A 17,845-nucleotide genomic window follows, 5' to 3' on the forward strand; every position below is an offset into this window, starting at 1 on the left:
TACCCCCAAAAGCACACCTTTTTGTTGTAGCCCCGGACAAACTCACCTGTTTCAATTTGTCAACTAATTATCAAGCCCTGGATGAGTAGAATCAGGTGTTTGTCCAGGGCTACAACATATGCTGTGGGAGAAACTCAAGGACTGGATTTGGGAGCTGGGAAACACTAATTTGTTTAGAAACCACACATCACTCCTCTTGGCTTTGAAGTGATTTATGGAATGCATACACTTAGGCTCATGCGGCTTTAAACTGTATGTAATTGTGGCTAATGCTTGCACATATTTGTTCACATTCAGATGAGATTTTCTGCAGGCAAACAAACAACTGAGTCATAACTGAATAAATTGAGTCATATTGCAGTCAGTTCTTTAATTATTTGGCAGAGGGACGTGGGAACCCGAGGACGACCAAACAGGCTTATCACACAACTGACCCAGTGACTCACAGCACAGTCTGTCAAAACCTATTCCCAGATCTGTTTGTGGTCTATAAACATAGGAGTTGCCTATACAGCTCAAACAGATTTGGGAACAGGCTGTCTCTGCATGGCCTTGTGTTGATGACCCACCGTCCCAAACGAAATGTTCAACTCGTGGTACCGGATACATGTCTGCATTTCCAGGTGGGACATCTCCAACATTGGCCAATACATCTATTGACCTTTATGTGTCAAATAAAAATGTAGTTCTTCTTTGGCACGGCGTGACTGATCGTGGTGTTAAATCATATCTGGATCGTTTGATTCAATATGTATTTTTTTCCCTCCTCCGTAATAGTAATTCCTCAAGCCAACAGCATATCCCCTATACTGCTGACCCTAGTTGTTCCTTCCCACTGGGCACACCTGGTTGAATCAACGTTGTTTCCACATCATTTCAAGGAAATTCTGTGGAACCAACATGGAATAGACATTGAATTGATGTCTGTGACCAGCGGGTTGGCTTTGGATGTATTCCTCTCTTCCTCTCTTCTGTTTTGCAATAGAGCATTTATTTATTTTAAGATCTATTTTGTCCTCTTCTATCCCTTATAGCTGGACCATATGGCCGAAATATTATATACATTTTTTTCCTTCACATTTTGGATGGTATTCGATGTTTTTGAATAATAAAAGTTCTACATTTGCTTTCTGAGTTGTGCATGACCCTAGGGTAGCAACATTACATTTTATTGATTTTAATGTGACTTTCTCCATTTGAATTGTTTTATACTGTTCAATCAAACTTAAACCAAAAGTTGATCAAATTTGAGATCATTTCCACACTGTCACCTAAGCTGCAGTATGGGCAAAAGATCAGGCCTCCTTTTACCCACATATTGCAATTGCGCTGGGCGGCAGGTAGCCTTGTGGTTAGAGTGTTGGACTAGTAACTGAAAGGTTGCAAGATTGAATCCCCGAACTGACAAGGTACACATCTGTTGTTCTGCCCCTGAATAAGGCAGTTAACCCACTGTTCCTATTATTCTAATTCTATAGTTAGAATGTTGTTGTGTTGCTACCATGCTGTGTTGTCATGTGTTGCTGCCTTGCTATGTTGTTGTTTTAGGTCTCTCTTTATGTTGTGTTGTCTTTCTTGTCATGATGTGTGTTTAGTCCTATATTTGTGTGTTATTTATTTATTTGTATTATTTTTTAAATCGCAGGCTCCGGCCCCGCACGAGGTCTTTTGCCTTTTGGTAGAACGTCATTGTAAATAAGAAATAGTTCTTAACTGACCTGCCAAGTTAAATAAAGGTTAAATAAATAAAATATATACATACAGTGCCTTGCGAAAGTATTCGGCCCCCTTGAACTTTGTGACCTTTTGCCACATTTCAGGCTTCAAACATAAAGATATAAAACTGTATTTTTTTGTGAAGAATCAAAACAAGTGGGACACAATCATGAAGTGGAACGACATTTATTGGATATTTCATTTTTTTTTTAACAAATCAAAAACTGAAAAATTGGGCATGCAAAATGATTCAGCCCCTTTACTTTCAGTGCAGCAAACTCTCTCCAGAAGTTCAGTGAGGATCTCTGAATGATCCAATGTTGACCTAAATGACTAATGATGATAAATACAATCCACCTGTGTGTAATCAAGTCTCCGTATAAATGCACCTGCACTGTGATAGTCTCAGAGGTCCGTTAAAAGCGCAGAGAGCATCATGAAGAACAAGGAACACACCAGGCAGGTCCGAGATACTGTTGTGAAGAAGTTTAAAGCCGGATTTGGATACAAAAAGATTTCCCAAGCTTTAAACATCCCAAGGAGCACTGTGCAAGCGATAATATTGAAATGGAAGGAGTATCAGACCACTGCAAATCTACCAAGACCTGGCCATCCCTCTAAACTTTCAGCTCATACAAGGAGAAGACTGATCAGAGATGCAGCCAAGAGGCCCATGATCACTCTGGATGAACTGCAGAGATCTACAGCTGGTGGGAGACAGAGGTGGGAGACTCTGTCCATAGGACAACAATCAGTCGTATATTGCACAAATCTGGCCTTTATGGAAGAGTGGCAAGAAGAAAGCAATTTCTTAAAGATATCCATAAAAAGTGTCGTTTAAAGTTTGCCACAAGCCACCTGGGAGACACACCAAACATGTGGAAGAAGGTGCTCTGGTCAGATGAAACCAAAATTGAACTTTTTGGCAACAATGCAAAACGTTATGTTTGGCGTAAAAGCAACACAGCTCATCACCCTGAACACACCATCCCCTCTGTCAAACATGGTGGTGGCAGCATCATGGTTTGGGCCTGCTTTTCTTCAGCAGGGACAGGGAAGATGGTTAAAATTTATGGGAAGATGGATGGAGCCAAATACAGGACCATTCTGGAAGAAAACCTGATGGAGTCTGCAAAAGACCTGAGACTGGGATGGAGATTTGTCTTCCAACAAGACAATGATCCAAAACATAAAGCAAAATCTACAATGGAATGGTTCAAAAATAAACATATCCAGGTGTTAGAATGGCCAAGTCAAAGTCCAGACCTGAATCCAATCGAGAATCTGTGGAAAGAACTGAAAACTGCTGTTCACAAATGCTCTCCATCCAACCTCACTGAGCTCGAGCTGTTTTGCAAGGAGGAATGGGAAAAAATTTCAGTCTCTCTGTTACGATTTTCTAGGTGTGAAGGAGAGTCGGACCAAAATGCAGCGTGTAGATTGCGATCCATGTTTAATGAATAACTTAATTAAACACGAAGTAACACAAACACTACAAAACAAAGAATGTAAATAACGAAACGAAAACCGAAACAGCCTATACTTGTGAAAACTAACAAAGATAGGAACAAGGACACTAAGGACAATCACCCACGACAAACTCAAAGAATATGGCTGCCTAAATATGGTTCCCAATCAGAGACAACGATAAACACCTGCCTCTGATTGAGAACCACTCCAGACAGCCATAGACTTTGCTAGATAACCCCACTAGCTACAATCCCAATACATACACACCAAAACCCCAAGACAAAACACACCACAATACAAAAACCCCATGCCACACCCTGGCCTGACCAATACATGAAGAAAAACACAAAATACTTAGACCAGGGCGTGACAGAACCCCCCCTAAGGTGCAGACTCCCGAACGCACCTCAAAACAAAGGGAGGGTTCGGGTGGGCGTCTGTCCATGGTGGCGGCTCCGGCGCGGGACGTGGAACCCACTCAATCAATGTCTTAGTCTCCTCTCCTCGCGGACCATGGCCTAGTAGTTCTCACCCAGAACCCCACTGGACTGAGGAGCAGATCGGGACTGAAGGACAGCTCGGGACTGAGGCAGCTCGGGACTGAGGGGAAGCTCGGGAGTGAGAGAAAGCTCGGGAGTGAGAGAAAGCTCGGGAGTGAGAGAAAGCTCGGGAGTGAGAGAAAGCTCGGGAGTGAGAGAAAGCTCAGGCAGGTAGGTAGATCTACCAGATCCTGGCTGGCTGGTGGTTTCAGCAGATCCAGGCTGACTGGCAGATCCTGGCTGACTGGCAGATCCTGGCCGACTGGCGGATCCTGGCCGACTGTCAGTTCTGGCAGATCCCGGCTGACTGGCGGATCTGGAAGAGTCTGGTTGACTGGCAGATCTGGAAGAGTCTGGTTGACTGGCAGATCTGGAAGAGTCTGGCTGACTGGCGGATCCTGGCAGACTGAAAGATCTGGCTGCTCCATGCTGACTGGCGGCTCTGGCTGCTCCATGCTGACTGGCGGCTCTGGCTGCTCCATGTAGGCTGACAGCTCTGGCGGCTTCTTACAGACTGGCAGCTCTGGCGGCTCCGTGCAGACTGAGAGCTCCTTGCAGACTGGCAGCTCCTTACAGACTGGCAGCTCCATGCAGACTGACAGCTCTGGCTGCTCCATGCAGACTGACAGCTCTGGCTGCTCCATGCAGACTGACATCTCTGGCTGCTCCATGCAGACGGACATCTCTGGCTGCTCCATGCAGACTGACATCTCTGGCTGCTCCATGCAGACTGACAGCTCTGGCTGCTCCATGCAGACTGACAGCTCTGGCTGCTCCATGCAGACTGACGGCTCAGGCTGCTCCATGCAGGCTGGCAGCTCTGGCTGTGCTGAACAGGCAGGAGACTCCAGCAGCGCTGTAGAGGAGGAAGGCTCTGGCAGCGCTGAACAGGCGGGAGACTCCGGCAGCACAGGAGAGGAGGAAGGCTCTGGCTGCGCTAAACAGGCGGTAGAATCCAGCAGCGCTGTAGAGGAGGAAGGCTCTGGCAGCGCTGAACAGGCGGGAGACTCCGGCAGCGCAGGAGAGGAGGAAGGCTCTGGCTGCGCTAAACAGGCGGGAGAATCCTTAATCCAAAATACTTAGACCAGGGCGTGACACTCTCGATGTGCAAAACTGATAGAGACATACCCCAAGCGACTTACAGCTGTAATCGCAGCAAAAGGTGGCGCTACAAAGTATTAACTTAAGGGGGCTGAATAATTTTGCACACCCAATTTTTCTGTTTTTGATTTGTTAAAAAAGTTTGAAATATCCAATAAATGTCGTTCCACTTCATGATTGTGTCCCACTTGTTGTTGATTCTTCACAAAAAAATACAGTTTTATATCTTTATGTTGGAAGCCTGAAATGTGGCAAAAGGTCGCAAAGTTCAAGGGGGCCGAATACTTTCGCAAGGCACTGTATATCAACATAACCTGATAGGTCGATCAGCAAGGCAGAAGACACTGCTCCAAAACCGCCATAAAACAGCCATACTACGGTTTGCAAATGCACATGGGGACAAAGATTGTACTTTGTGGAGAAATGTCCTCTGGTCTGATGAAACAAAAATAAAACTGTTTGGCCATAATGACCATCGTTATGTTTGGAGGCGAAAGGGGGAGGCTTGCAAGCCGAAGAACACCATCCCAACGTGAAGCACGGGGGTGGCAGCATCGTGTTGTGGGGGTGCTTTACTGCAGGAAGAACTGATGCACTTAAACAAAATAGATGGCATCATGAGGAGGAAAATTATGTGGATATATTGAAGCAACATCGCAAGACATCAGTCAGGAAGTTAAAGCTTGGTTGCAAATGGGTCTTCCAAATGGACATTGACCCCAATCATACTTCCAAAGTTGTGGCAAAATAGCTTAAGAACAACAAAGTCAAAGTACTGGAGTGGCCATCACAAAGCCCTGACCTCAATCATATTGACAATTTGTGGGCAGAACTGAAAAAGAGTGTGCGAGCAAGGGGGCCTACACACCTGACTCAGTTACACCAGCTCTGTCAGGAGGAATGGGCCAACATTCACTCAATTTATTGTGGGAATCTTGTGGAAGGCTACCTGAAACGTTTGACACAAGTTAAACAATTTAAAGGCAATGCTACCAAATGCTAATTGAGTGTATGTAAACTTGTGATCCACAGGGAATGTGATGAAAGAAATAGAAGCTGAAATAAATCATTCTCTCTACTATTATTCTGACATTTCACATTCTTAAAATAAAGTGGTGATCCTAACTGACCTGAGACAGGTGTTTTTTACTAGGTTTAAATGTCAGGAATTGTGAAACTGAGTTTCAATGTATTTGGCTAAGGTGTATGTAAACTTCCGACATCAAATGTATGTTTGCTCTGACTCAGTACATTTATTATCAAGCTAGCTATCCAGTTAATTAGTATAATCGGCAAACACAATTTATTTTTGCCACAACTTGCTAAGAGGCAAAGTGGAAAGCAGCATCTTTGTCATCAGCATATTGTTGTATCTGCTGCATTGACCATGCAGACTGAGGAGTGAAGGTCAGCAAATGATCTTGTGGTCTACCAACAACACTTCTTGAGTGACAGGGGGCGGGGTGTGATGAGAGAGGGAGACAAATCAAATCAAAGCAAAGTATACATCAGTATACATCAGGTTTGGACCTTACAGTGAAATGCTTACTTACAGGCTCTAACCAATGGTGCAAAAAAGGTATTAGGTGAACAATAGGTAGGTAAAGAAATAAGGCTATGTACAGTAGTGAGGCTATGAAAGTAGCAAGGTTACATACAGACACCGGTTAGTCAGGCTGATTGAGGTAGCATGTACATGTAGATATGGTTAAAGTGACTAGGCATATATGATGAACAGAGAGTAGCAGTAGCGTAAAAGAGGGGGTTGGCAAGGTGGTGGTCGGGACACAAAGCAGATAGCCCGGTTAGCGAATGTGCGGGAGCACTGGTCGGTCGGCCAAATTAAGGTAGTATGTACATGAATGTATAGTTAAAGTGACTTTGCATATATCATAAACAGAGAGTAGCAGCAGCGTAAAAAAAGAGGGGTTGTGGGAGGGTGGGGGGGGGCTTATCACATTTAACAAACCAAACATTGAAAAACCATTATAGAAGGTAAAGTAAAAACCCAAACCGGTCCTAGCATCAATATCGGTATATGGTAAAATACAATATACTGCACAGGCCTAACATCCCTCCCTCTCCCCTTCTTCCTCTAACCTCCATTTAGTCTGGATACTGTGTGTGTGTGTTTGTGTTTGTGTGTACCGGTGTGTGTTTGAGAGGTGCAGTAAGATAACGTATTAACACAGCCTGGGCTAGCCGCGGTCCATGTGGCTCCATGCTGATAGCTTTAATCAGATGTGGAGCAGACAGTTCAATAGCCAATTTATTAAGCCTTCGAAAAAGACCCCCTATCATCGGAGGCCTTTCAGAAAGACTAGGTTGTACTCCAAATGACACCCTATTCAATCATGCACTACTTTTGATTAGAGCCCTATCGCCCCACTCGTCAAAATGAGTGCACTTAAATAGGGAATATATATCATCTCAGCTGCAGGAGCCCTTTCATCTGATCAAGATTACATGCACATTTTGTTGATGATTTTTCTTCCTCAAAGTAAATACCTTCTGTTAATATGGTTAGTTTGGAATTTGCTATTCTGCTCTCCTTCTGAAAAGGAGAGCCCCTTAAGTGTTCATTTGAGAGCTAGACAGCTCTATGGTAAAACAAGACATTGGTCATGCCTGTGATGTGATATGTGTGTTTGCTGTCTGGCTCTGTTAGCTGCAGCAGTGGTGCAATAACAAATAGGTCTGAAGGTGTTAGCTTTGGTGCAAAGAAATTACTGTCTTTGTCCGGAGTCTGACACTGCCTCATGGATGACCATATAGAGAACCCTTCATGCTAGCTTGCCTGCTAACAGACACTTCAACTTGATTTGACTGTGTGTTAGCAATCACTTGATTTAACACACAGTTCAACTGGAATTGGGACTGAGGCGTTTTATATTGGGTTGGTGTTCTGTTGGGTTGTGTCATTACTGACACCTGACCTCTTAGTTCCTGTCTCAGAGAGATGTAATGGTATTTATAATCCTGAATGACACCGCACTGCATGGCACTCTGACTGAGATTTATTACTGCTATTTCTCTAGGCCTATATCTCCAGACTACTCCTAATGGAGAAACAGCATTATGGTATATTTACATTGAAGGTGCTGGGCACATTTCAGCCCTGCAGATCTGTTTGCTTTGTTGATTAGCAACTCTCTGAGGAGTGAGGAGTGACATTCCTGTCTACAAGTCTGGCTAGGTCTGGTCTGGATGGGAGGCTCGAGGCTGTGGGTGTTATCATGTGCCACAAGTGCACAACCACATACACACAGACACACACACACACATTTTTCTCCAGGGTTTAAAACGGCGACCCAGATGTGTCATGTTTCATTTGGGAAGGGGGATCTAAGTTCCATCCTCGCCATTTTCTTCCTGGGTCTTGGGAGCAACAGAGATACAGTATCAGAGGGAGAGAGAGGGCAGTCACAATTTGTTTGTTGTTTGTTATTGTTGTGTCTGGTTGTCAGTGTTTGTTGAGTATAGCTCTCTCTCTGAGTCAATAGTCTGGCTTGCTTCGTTGGATGGAATTTATTTTGAGTGCTCCAGTTTACTGATATTGAGTGAATCAAACTTTTCCATATTGCTGCCCTTCCCTACCTTCAGGCTACGCTCAAATGCTATACCCACTCCAAAAACGTCTGAAACGCTAACTCTTCGAAGAGTATCTCAAATAATCCCACAGCACAAAACAATTACACTTGACTTTTTTCCCTACTAGCACTGACTTTACTGATAGCTACATTATTGAGGAAAAATGTACTTACTCTGACTGAGATATATGGTTGTCCGACCTAGCTATCTTAAGATGAATGCACCAACTGTAAGTCATTCTGGATAAGAGTATCTGCTAAATGACTCTAATGTAAATGTACTCTGGGTTGGCTCCCACCTCTCTGTAGCTGCATCCCAAATGGCATCCTATTCCCTATGTAGCCCTGGTCAAGTATTGTACTACATAGGGAATAGGGTGCGATTTGGGAAGCAGGTTGGATGTTTTTCTCAGTCTCCTGAGTTGGCCCCTTTGTACTGTACCTCCAGTGGCATATGTAAATTCAGGTCACACTGATATATTCTGCAGAGGTCCCCTTTCCTCTCACTAGCGACATCAGTATAGACTATGTGGCAGAGGAGACTGGGGCATTTTAAAAAGCATGCCGTCTGTCTGACATATTTGATTAATTCCTTAAAATAATTCAAACTGCTCAAATCTATCTCTTTGCAAAAAACTGTTGTTTTTTAAACGTAGGAGCATACTCAGTCACACTGCTTCGCTTTAGAATTCCACAGTCAATGATGAACAGCAGAGCAGCTAGAGAGAGAGAGACGGAGATAGAGAGAGAGAGAGAGAGAGACAGAGTGACAGAGAGAGACCGAGAGCGAGAACGAGAGAGAGAGAGAGAGAGAGGGCAGTTTGCCAAAAGAATATGTCTCCTCTCACCTGCCTGTCAGCCATCCTGTCATCCCATCCTCCCTGTCCGGTGTCCTCTCCATAACCTTATCAGTATTCCCATGCATTAGCCCCCACCTATCTCCATTACGCTGCATTGGCAGCCAGTCAGGGCCACTCTTAACTCTGGCAGGTATCTACAGTGGAAGGACACTAAGGACACACTTGTACTCTACCTCCCTGCCATTTAAATATTGGAAACTTCCAAGTAATACATTAAAGAGCCCTGCTCTGGCTCCACAAATTAAAGTGTATTGTGCCATGCTGTTTTATTAGAGCAGGTTGAGAGAGGTAGCAGACCCAAGGTTTATAGAGAGACAGGAGGGGATAGAGTCCTCTAGTCACCTTGATGATTTCTGGGCATGTTAATTGACAATAAAAAGGATACAGTATCTATCTAGATAAACCTACAGCTTTACTTGTGTAAGGCTTTATTTGTGTTACGCACACTGTACATCATTACAAGTTGATTTATTTATGTTTAACTGCACTTTCACCCCCGCTAGCTACAGGGAGAAGATTCATCAAGAGAATATTAATGTTAGTGTTTCCGTCCAGACAGACAGGTGGTTATCCCCATGAGAAGTGACCTCTCTGTGGAGATGCATGCTGGTCTATAGAGTCCTGTCTGCTCTAGCCCATTCCTAATCCCTTCACTGTAAAGACAGATTACACCTTCATTTTATTAGGGGCCAACAGCCCCCCGTGCAACAGTGGGGGTGTGTGCGTGCTTGCGTGCCCTTGGCAGCCCCCAGTGAGGCAAAGCTCGATGGCTGGTTTTTCTTAAGTGGTCATCATGGTTTTTTCAAGAGGGACCATCTCACTTCCTGGTGCACAGGGCTAATCCAATCAGACATTATTTAATGAAGGGCAGCGAGAAGAGACCTGTGATAATATGCTTCCCAAACACACACATGATGCCCCGGCCTCACACATCCTTAACATTACCCACAATCCTCCACTGGTTTTTAGATAGAGTATGACAATATGGGTGTGTGTGAGGAAAATATGTTAACGTTTCTGAAACAATGATATTACTGACTGCAATGGTTTTATATGTCTAATCTGTCTTCACATCAGTTTGCCAGCAACTCTCTAAATTTCTCATAACAAGCTCAAATCATCATATCTCATTTCCAGAATGGCTAGTAAAGCTCTTGTATTGTCAGTCTGGGAGTGATGATGTCAGAGGTTTTGGAGTGATTGGTTTGAATGATGTAACACTGTCCCAGACCACTATTCAGTGGTTCAGCTGGAAGCCGTGATGAGTTAACATTAAGATGGATGTTGTCATTGTTTCTGGGAAAGTTGGAGAATTCCCTGGCGGGCAGCAAGTTTTTTGTTGTTGTTGGGAATGAAAATGCCCATAAAAGGAATGCCTCAGATATGAATCATGTCAAAAGGCTTCATATAAACACTGTACAGCAACAAGTTACAGTAATGGAAATATCTGGTTTTAGATCTGCTCAGAAGGGTTTAGTGAACATGCCAAAGGGAGACAGAGAGGAAAAAGAGTGAGTACCTCAGTTAGAATGCCACCTGTTCAACCCCCCTATCCACAGTGATCCACCTTCACATCTGGTTAATATTTGAACATTTCCCAGCCTCCATCTCTCACATCCATCTCTCCCCCTATCCCATAATCGATGCTATGGTTCCAGAGCCCTAATCTTCTTAGCCCGCTTTAGGATGAGAGGAGAGAAAAAATAGGGCAAAGAAATCCATACAACTCATTCAGGGGAGGTTGATAGGCCCAGCATCGCCCTGCCCTAACTAACATCTCTGATTGTCATTACAGTGTTTATTAGGGTTGCGTTCCTAATGGCACCATGATCCCCATATAGTGTACTACTTTTGACCAGAGCCCTATTAATCATGGTCAAAAGTAGTGCACTATATAGGGAATAAGGTGCCATTTGGGATGCAAAAACAGGGCTTTTTAGGTCTGTGTGTGGAACAATATCCCTCACTACACATCCAAGGTCTATTATTGATGTGCCTATATAATATCTATGTCATAACTCGCTAATATGGCCGCAGCAATTTGTAATGTCATTTATTGAGGCCAAGGCAATGTGTGCAGATGTCATTTCATCATCCTCTCTCTCCTCCCCCTCTCTTTTTCTCCCTCTCTCTTTCCCTCCCTCTCTCTCTTCCTCTTTGTGTCATATCCAGCCTCATCAGGGCCTGGTGGTAATAATCATCTAATATAATCCTGGACAGGCGTGGAACGGGGGGGGAATGGGGAGGGGTTATACAATTACAATTCCTTCTAGGTGGCTCGTCATTAGAACCCTGAACTGGACATGAACTGACCACTGACAGGGAGGGAAGAGTATTACCAATCATTATTGAATTCCTTGGGCCATAATTTAAGAATAACAGTGCTGAGGCCCATTTCCTTCCTCCGTTGCTGCCTCCTAATCATCATAACACACACACACACACACACACACACACACACGCGCGCATACATGTACACATGCGCACATGCACAAACAGACACACAGATACACAAGGACACGCACACACGCATACACACGTACAGGGAAGCACATACACACACACAAACACTAACTGTAGCTATCAGATGGGAGGCAGAACGTGGGCATATGCTGCCTGAGTATCTGTTGAAAGATGACAGGTGGTTGCCGTGGTATTTACATAATTATGGATGTTGCAAGCAGGACTCGTATCAAGCCGTAAACAAATCCATATGGCCTTTGGAGGACTAAAGCACTTCACCCCAAAACTATTTAAAAATGAGAGCCAAGGATGCCAGGTGTGGTAGGCATTACCTGGCAAGAATCCCTCTAATGCAAGGGAAAGTAATAAAAAGTGATATTGCTGTATGCAACACTATGCCTACTTCATCTGTACTATCTAGTTCAGAACCCATTTTAAAGCAGAGGGCACCTCTGTGGCTCATCTACCACTTGTTGTGTCCTATGATGAGTGTCTGCTGGATAGGCTCCATGCAGTGGGGTGAGAGATGTCAGAGGGTATGAGGGAGAGGTTACAAAAGAGAAAGGGGCCATTATCAGTGAAGGGAACATGTACTGTTCTATCTCCTCTCTTCATTATAAACTAAAGAGCAGAATTTTTTGGAGAGATCTCCGGCCCAGCACACAGTCTCCTATGGCTGGCTCAGATTGGCCCTGGCTCGTAGATACAGTAGAGTACCTGCCCTGTAGTTAAATTCCATTACAGCTCAGGGACAAGCAGGGAACAGTTCTGTACTATCTGAAGAGTCACTGGCCACAGCCAAGCTAAACGGCCCACAGTTCAGTGTAATGTTTCATTGGGGTTCAGAGGACCAGGCACTGCAGCTTGACAGAAATACACAGCCATTTCCCATGTATTTTACAGTCACACAATAGCTTGCCCTATGGGTACTGCGTGGGATGTTGTTGGCTGGTATTCTGGTATGAAATAAGACAGCGCATCGGCCGGCCCCATGCTGTAGAAACTTGCAGTCAAGGAAGGAGTACGTCAATATGTATTAAGTAGTAACAGCAGTAATGTGTTTTCAGCACTGCTGTACAATATGTGATATGCTAACCTTTCTCTCTCTCTTCCTCCCCCCTCCCTCTCTCTCTAGACATGCCACTCCATGTCCGGTGCAATAGTGACCCATCTCTGGCAGGCCTTCCCATGCGTGACCCACAGACAGCACCGGAAGAACCTTCCCGCATGGTCCACCACAGCAGGGTTCCGCAAGCACAACCACCAAAAAAGCCAAAACACTGGGACCAGCACCCTTGAAAGCAAGGTACAGTAACCCAAAACATAACCCATAACCTTTACCCTAACACAACCACAACCACAGGGACCAAATGCCTTGTACAGTACAGTAAACTTCTCCCAACCTCATGATCTGGATCATGTCCAGTAGGGACACAATATTTTGAAACAGGGAGGTACTACCTGAATTTATCCCAAAATAATACTTGTTTTTGTTGTCCATTTTGGCACAGTGTGCCTTACTGAACACAACAGTAGTTGTACAACCCTGCCCAAAATGTCATTCAGCTTCAAGGATACTAGTCCATATCCCCATAATGAGTCCTTAAGCCACGACTTTTAGTAAGCTAACCGCTATTCTTTATTGAAAAGAATGAAGACCACAGCTTTGAGCACTTATCCTTTGTCACGATTCACTTTCGAGAGTCGTCTGAGGTGAACCAAAAGTGAATGTAAAAAGCTTATTTTGAGGTTCATCCTCCCTGCAGCTTCAAATGGAACAGCTAGGCCTGTTAACTAGATCAAAATGGCCGGTGACGAACCTTCCGCGCTTTGAAAAAAAAACTGATTTTCCAAATGAGATGGAAGGAAGAAGGGAAGATGGGGTGCTCAGAATGTGACACAGCAGCCCTCGACATGATTAGTGCGTCTCAGAGCATTGGCTGCTAATCTTATTTAATAGCACTTTGGTTCTCACCACCGCCATAATCTTACTGCAAACCCAGCGTCGCTTCTATGACACTGCGGGGGGAACACAGAGACGGAAATAATAAAGCTGTTATTGTACCTTTAAGTTGGTGTCTGAATACAGTCTTTTCGGTTGAATGTCATAGGTTTGAATAGATGGAGTCAGTGCATTGTTGGCAGTGACAGAGAAATGTTAGGATTTTGATGCACAGCATTTTATTGCTTTCTTAGGAATATATGATAATGTTTTAAGATGAATGGTGTCACGCCCTGATCTGTTTCACCTGTGCCTGTGATTGTCTCCACCCCCTCCAGGTGTCGCTTATTTTCCCCAGTGTATTTATCCCTGTGTTTCCTGTCTCTCTGTGCCAGTTCGTCTTGTATGTTTCCAAGTCAACCAGCGGTTTTCCCGTTCTCCTGCTTTCTGCATTTCTCCTTTTTCTAGTCCTCCTGATTTTGACCCTTACATTTTTCTGGACTTTGTACCCGCCTGCCTGACCATTCTGCCGGCCCTGACCACGAGCCTGTCTGCCACTCTGTACCTCCTGGACTCCTGGACTCTGACCTTTGTCAATGGCCTATTTCAAATGCATATGTATTTTATGGCTAGATATGCCTCATCTGATAATCACAAGATGTTAATTATCTTTAGACCTCTCTGGCTGTAGAATATTTCATCTTGGCAGGAAGTTTATTCTAAAAGCTAACACACTAAAACACATCAAAACTATTAATATTTGACCCACTCATTTCTGGTTGAAAATATACTGTGTTTTCAAACACCACTTTACTTTATCTAAGTCTTTTTGCTTTGAGCATCGCAAGTCATGTTCCACTTATTATACTTGCCCCGTTTCCTATAATTCCAACAGCATCAGCTATATTTTTCTGCATCATTTCAATACAATAATATGACTGACCATCTCGATTTGGTCTTATGTAGCAACATTTTATATTGTGTTTTTTACATTCGATAAAAGTAAGAGCTAGAAAATGGTATATCATAAGCTACAGTTGAGGAACAATGGGAAAGTAATTCTGCTTTGAAAGTTAAGTTAATAAACTTGAATGTTTTTGTACACTTATATTTTATAATAACCAATGGGATTCAAGCTAGCACTGTAAAATCGTCACATTCCTCAATGACTTTACAATATGTCTGTCGGCTCTCCTCTCCTCTCAGCTAGCTAGGCCTTAGCTCTTAGCCCCGCAAGCTAAACAGATTTAGCCGGGCCAGCAGTAAATATGTACCTGATGATTTACAGCCTCTCTGGGTTTTTGTTATCCACATCATTTTATATGTCGTAAAAATTAGAGTGGACTCCTTTGTCTTTGTCTGCCTGTATTGTGCTGGGTGGAGGGCGCAAGGGCTGTATGTTGTCACTGATGGTTTCATTAAGACCAGGCATCTCAATAGGCCTTTGACCCATAGCTTATGACCCTGTTTGCAGCCCTACCTTTCTTTACCCTCATCCTCTCTCTCCGGCCTCCTTCCTCCTCTTCTTTCTCAGTTGTGGTCCTTGGTCACGCTGCATTCAGCTCTACTAAACCATATGGATTGTTTTACTATACAGGAGACATACTGGATCATTCTCCCTCAGGATTGTTGCCGGCAGAACTTTTTACAGCATCCAATGCCAGTTGTCCTGCAGATATACCGATGGAACAGCTGTGGGTCGGCTGGTCTGGTCTGGGTCTGCCGTGGACAGTGTGTAGCCACCAGCAGTATCACATACAGACAGAAACACACACACATACGCTGCCTGTAGCCAACAGCAGCATCGGTCTGTAGGTTTTCTAGGCTGATCCTGGCCTGTGGCTGGTCTAACATGTCCGTCTGGACTGTAACCTGTTCTCTCTCTCTCTCTCTCTCTCCCTCTCTCTCTCTCTCTCTCTCTCTCTCCCTCTCTCTCTCTCTCTCTCTCTCTCTCTCTCTCTCTCTCTCTCTCTCTCAGTTTCTCTACCTCCCTCCTTCTTTGTCTCTCTGTACTATTTCTCCCTTGCTTTTTTTTCTCTCTGTTCCTCCCTTGCTCGCTCCATCCTTCCCTTTCCCTGTGTTGCTCGATAAACTCCAACAAATGGAGATCTAATTAGAGTACCATAGCCCCTAGGTGTTTGATATCACCTTCACACAAAATATTTTGGAGAGGTTCTTCATTTGCTGTCTGGGTCCCAAATGGCACTGTATTCCCTATATAGTGCTCTACTTTTGACCAGGGCCCTATGTAGGGAATATGGTGCCATTTGGAATGCCCCCTTTGTGTAATGGAAGAGCTCAGCTGTGGTCCGTGGCACCTAGCAGCACCATGCAATGTGGCCGGGCTATTAGCGAAAATAAATTAGTATCTGTGTGTAATGAAGTAGGAATGAACTGCATCTGTGTGTGGCTCACACCTGCCGATCATAAAACAGCTATTAAACAGCACCTGTATGTCATGTTAGCATGGAACTTTATTTTTTTATTTTTTTTAAAGTAGAACGAACGACGTGCACCTCATCATAGTTTGGTGGCGTAAAAAATGTACAATATAATGTGATTTTAGTGTGACATTTTTGTGTTAAACACTGCCTCTCCATGTCTGTAGGGTAAATTAGGATATGTGTTTGTGGATTCTTTTAATGCTAGCTAGTTGTTTAAGTACAGTATGCTGCATGTACTGTGCATCAACATGTGGTATTAAACATTTCCTCTCCTCCATGTGTGCAGAGTAAAGCGATGGATAAGTAATGGCGTCTTCCTTGTGATGCAGCAGCCTGGGCCACCCTGTTCCAGAGAGAGACTCCCTGTTCCTTCCCTCAGTGTCAATCACCCCATGGTAGACCGCTGGCTGGACAGACAGGCACAGGTAGGACCACACACATGAAAACACACACACACACACATAGAGAGTAACACACTAGTGCAACAAACGTCACTAAGGTGCGTCACTCAGTCGAGGCTAAAGGAAACCAAAGAAAAACTGTCCAGACAACTTTGGCCCTAGCCCGAGTGCTATAAGAAGTAAAACATCTACATTACTGATGTTCCATCAGACAGCCAATGCTGGCCCTTACCTCAGTTCTAACTTAAATGCTGCTCAGCCCAGACATTCCTTGTTCTTTTTCCCTCGTGAAGACATTGAGCTTTTCAATTAAACTTTCAGAGATAAACATTAGTGTTTCTGTTCCGCTGTATTAGTAATTATAGTAATAATAACTTTATTTTTATAGCACTTTTCAATACAAGTAAGAAAGTGCTTCACATCATAAAATATTACAATAAAATAATAGTACTAACAAATAAACATAGAAAGGAGGAAGGAGAAAGAAACAAGAAAGCTAATTAAAATCATACAGTGAAAATATACATTAACAGCATTTTTATAAGTGTGTCTTCAGAAGGGATTTAAAAAGAGGCATTGAATCTGCAAGCCTAATTTCCTCAGGTAGACCATTCCAAAGCACTACTTTTGACCAGGGCCCACAGAGAAAAGGGGCCTACTGGCAAATGCAGTACGTCTGTCTGTTGTTTCATGACTGACTTGTCTTCCTATTCAAGGCTAAGAGAAAAAGTAAAAGTACACTTTAAAAAGTGAAAGTAATATATAAAATGACAGACAGTCTCTGTTGATCTCATAAATGACCTTGGAGGTGTGGGCCAAATAACGCTCGCTCCTCGCTCGATGTGAAAGGATTTCTTCAATCTTCCATCTCTGCCTTTCACACTTTCCTACCGCTGCTCTCTCCCTCCCTGTGCCTGCCTGTCTGTCAAAACATCAGCTGCCTGGCTACCTGGGCCCCGTGAGGGAGGTGTTTAAATGATCCACCTCCACACAAAGAAATATAAAGAATAGAGAGTGAGCGAGAGAGAGAGCTAGAACAAGGAGAGAGAGAGAGACACACAGAGAGAGAGAGAGACATATGAGTGCGCTTCTGGCAATTCAGTTATTCATTTTCACAATCAATATTGGCAGTCAAATATTTTGGTTGGCCTCTCACCAATCTGTCCCCGCTCCACTCTCAGATAGAGTAGCCTAAAGTGTGTCCCAAATGGCACCCTACATAGTGCACTACTTTTGACCAGGGCCCGCAGAGAAAAGGGTGCCATTTGGGACGTAGCCCCAGATAGAGTAGCCCTTGCCGGGTCCTATCCTGCCCTGGG

Source organism: Oncorhynchus kisutch, linkage group LG11 (genome assembly GCF_002021735.2).
Source record: "Oncorhynchus kisutch isolate 150728-3 linkage group LG11, Okis_V2, whole genome shotgun sequence".
In the NCBI taxonomy this organism is placed as follows: domain Eukaryota; kingdom Metazoa; phylum Chordata; class Actinopteri; order Salmoniformes; family Salmonidae; genus Oncorhynchus; species Oncorhynchus kisutch.